General features: G+C 46.2%; 1 protein-coding gene across 2 annotated transcripts in view; it reads left to right on the plus strand.

Annotated features, from left to right (window-relative positions):
• The window catches only part of cnpy1 (canopy FGF signaling regulator 1), a 15163-nt gene that overhangs the window by 4697 nt on the left and 7026 nt on the right, over positions 1–3440 (plus strand). The window lies entirely within an intron of this gene.

The raw sequence follows: 3440 nt of genomic DNA on the forward strand, positions 1-3440 counted from the left end.
AACCTGGATATGGGACCTGGGTTCTGAGAGAGGCCGCGATCAGTGATGTGGATGGATCACTGCAGTCCTGATTGATCGGTGATTGTGTGTGTGTGTGTGTGTGTGTGTGTGTGTGTGTGTGTGTGTGTGAGACGCTGTGTGAACACAGTGAGGCTATGGATCCAGCTTATTGTTCCTGGTCTAATGAGGTCACGTCCCACTGGAACCTGGACATCCTCTACTGCCCAGGGACCCGGCTATCATGAGGTGTCCAGCTCTGCTATTGATTTCCTGGCCTTTAATCCCTGTTTAGCCCGTCACTGATAGCTGCTGCCACTGATGTGAGTCTGGGTGAAGGCAGTAAAATATTCTCTACGTCTCTGTGTTCGTTATCTGTGAAGTGAGAGAGTGAAACGTGCTGACGGTTGGCCGAGCGGCCTGCGAAGTCTTCAGTCTGCTGTGTCCTCTGACGGGAGACACCGTCCTCTACCCCTGACCTGAAGTCTCTGACCTCATCTGCTTTAAAGCTGCGTTTAACTCTGCAGAATGACACGCGATACGTCACGACTGATGAGACCCAATCAGGAGGAGACGCAGGTGTCTGGATCAGCAGCGTCTGTGTTTGAGCGGCTCAGTGACGACGGCAGAAAGTGTTTTAAAACTGAAACGAGTCAGTGTGGATGAAGCCTGACTCCTCCGCCGCAGCAGGGAGTGAACCAACTGAAAACTTGGTACCTCCAGGAAAGCTGCAGGTCTTCTTCTGCAGTTCTGTAAACAGCGCCACCACATGGTGCAATGCTGCAACTGCAGTTACAAATGACGGAAATTTGAAAACATGAGGACACCTCACACATCAGAGTTTAAGGCGGCATCTTAAAGGGAAAACAGCACTTTTCCTTTCCTACATTTTTGCAAACACTGAACCAACATATTCCTTTCTGATTCACTCAGCTGACCTGCAGCTGCGGCGTAATACAGTGCGTTCCATAGGGGCGCTTGTGCGTAGGAATACGGTAGTTCAGTGGTTGCAAAAATGTAGTGCCAAAGGAAAAGTGCTGTTTTTACAGGAAGATAAATCACTGAAAATATTCCACATGAAGCTTCATTTAAACACATATTGGATTGTTTGGGTGGGTGTTTTTAAAAGGGTCTAAAACACGCTTTTTCCACGTGGCCCCGCCCACAGCAACACATCGCTCTGACACTCTGTCGGTGGGTCGTCTTCCTAACCGACACCACTCATCATCATCTGCTGCAGGTGATGTACCGAGTGTATGTTTCTACCTCACACAACCTGAACTGTCCCTTTAACATCAGCGTCTCTACAGCCTCCAGTTTAATGATGACGTTAATGCTGGACCGAAACCTCCACGATTTCTTCTTCTGTGGTTTTAAATGTCTCCTCCAGCTCTGCTGACAGACTGGGACTCTGTCATCGCCGCAGATGCAAACGGTTTGCGGCCGTGATGGCGCTGGTCACCGGGACAGCGCTTCTCCTCCTCTGCTCCTCGCTGACACTAACCTCCACCTGTTGCTTTGTTTGCTCCATCAAATGTTGCTGAGCGCAGAAGAAGCCAAACCTTGATCCCATGCCCTCTCGGCTCCCTCCTTTTCAGCAGCTTTTGACCCGCTGTGAATCGGAGAGGGAGGGATGTCACAGCTTAGATGCCATCAGTGAGGAGGATTTGCAGGTTTTAAGTCTCTGCTCTTTGGCCCCCTCACAGTAGGACTTCCTGGGGGCATGGGGCTGCTCTCTGGCACAAAAGTTAAACCTGCCTGCTGCAACAATGACACATTTAAGGCCTCCAAAGACATTGAACTTAGTTGGAGCAGCGAGCTGATCTCATAGAGACCGGTGGGAAGTCATGCATTGAGAATGAGAGGATGCACAAAGGCCGGCTGACACAGTGACACATAATATCATGGCCCAGAAATGTGACTGAGCGAGGGGACATCCACAGAGGGTTTTGTTTTCCCTCCACTGAGGTTCTTAAAGCAGTAGCTCAACAGAAATACGCCGATAGGAGACGGAGGATATCAACCTGATATCATCTGTGTCCGTTAGAGGAAGAGGATGTGGTCTGAGCAGGACACGTTCAGCAGAGTCAGAGGTCGTATCAGAAAGTGTTAAAGTACATCAGTCAGATCATCATCAGAGCAGAGCTGTGACGGGAACAAAGCCGGAACAGATCAGACCACATGAAGTTATTAGACTATTACAGCAGCTGATGTCTTCAGGTGTTACAGCCACAGGTGTAGAAGTGCTGGAGCGCACCGCAACCACGCGCCGCTACTCTTTTCCCTCCAAGTGAAGAAACAGCCACAGTTCACAGAATCCAGCTGAAGTTTATCTACATTTTTAATCTCTTGAAGATCGGATCATCACTAAAGAGCGCGGCACGTAGAGAGCTGATGAAAACAAATGAAATGGTAAAAGTTTAAGGTCTATCGATTGATTTCCAAACGTCACGTCACGTCACGCATCAAGTAACATACAAGAAAACATTCCACCTTAAAAGTTGGCGGTAGCCTCTGAGCTGCTCAGTGATTTAAATCGTTAATTAGTAAAGATGAAAAAACAGAAAACATCCGTCGTCATTTATCTTTCACTCTCCTGACAGTTTCTTTCTCTGTGATGCTTTTACATAGAAACACGTCAGAGTCAGTTACACCTCAGTTTAACTCTCCAGACGTCGCATTTCCCAGGGACAGATGTGACCGGAAACATCCCAGTTTTTAACTGTGAATAAGAAACAGATGTGTAGTGTTGTGCTTGTTGTGGCCAACAGAGGGGGCTGGTTGTTACTACAGCAGCTTCAGAAATAAAACTAAAATCAACTAAATAGAATTATCTGAATCATTTTTTTCTTTTTTTTTTTTGTTGTCTCTAGGCAGAGAAAAGGTTCGCTGGCTCACTCATTGGACAGGAGTTCATAACCAGGCAGTAAACTAACGAAAACAAACATACCCAAAGCCCCCCAGCTGAAACTTAAAAAAATGATTTTTATGTTGGAAGAAGTGAAGAAGAAGAAGTGACCCGACAACAATATTCACAACCTGGAAAACTTTCATGAGAAACGTTTTTGATTCTTTTGATCTGTGGACACTTAAGAACTAAAGGAATATAAATAATCGAGGAATAGATAGACAACTGGACTTTGCGATAGCTTCAAAGGTAGGGAGCCATTGTTGTATCAGTCATCCTTCACCTCAGTTTATTACAGAACAACAGTTGCCATGTTCAAAATAAACCACCATTTAAATGATATATTGATGCCGAACGCGAAATGTCCCCGGTTTTCATTTCAGAAATCTGCACACCTTAGCTTAGCTACGTTTACATAGCCTAGCCTGTTAGCTTAGCTTGACCTCTGCCTTCTCCTCTGAATGGATGTTTCCAGTCAGGCTTTATTTGCTCGACATGAGTTGGTCAATTCTCAATTTGTCTATATCTTTTTTTT

This window comes from Seriola lalandi, unplaced genomic scaffold (assembly GCF_002814215.2).
Source record: "Seriola lalandi dorsalis isolate HSWRI2012SDOR001 ecotype SW California unplaced genomic scaffold, Sedor1 jcf7180002054856, whole genome shotgun sequence".
Classification (NCBI taxonomy): domain Eukaryota; kingdom Metazoa; phylum Chordata; class Actinopteri; order Carangiformes; family Carangidae; genus Seriola; species Seriola lalandi.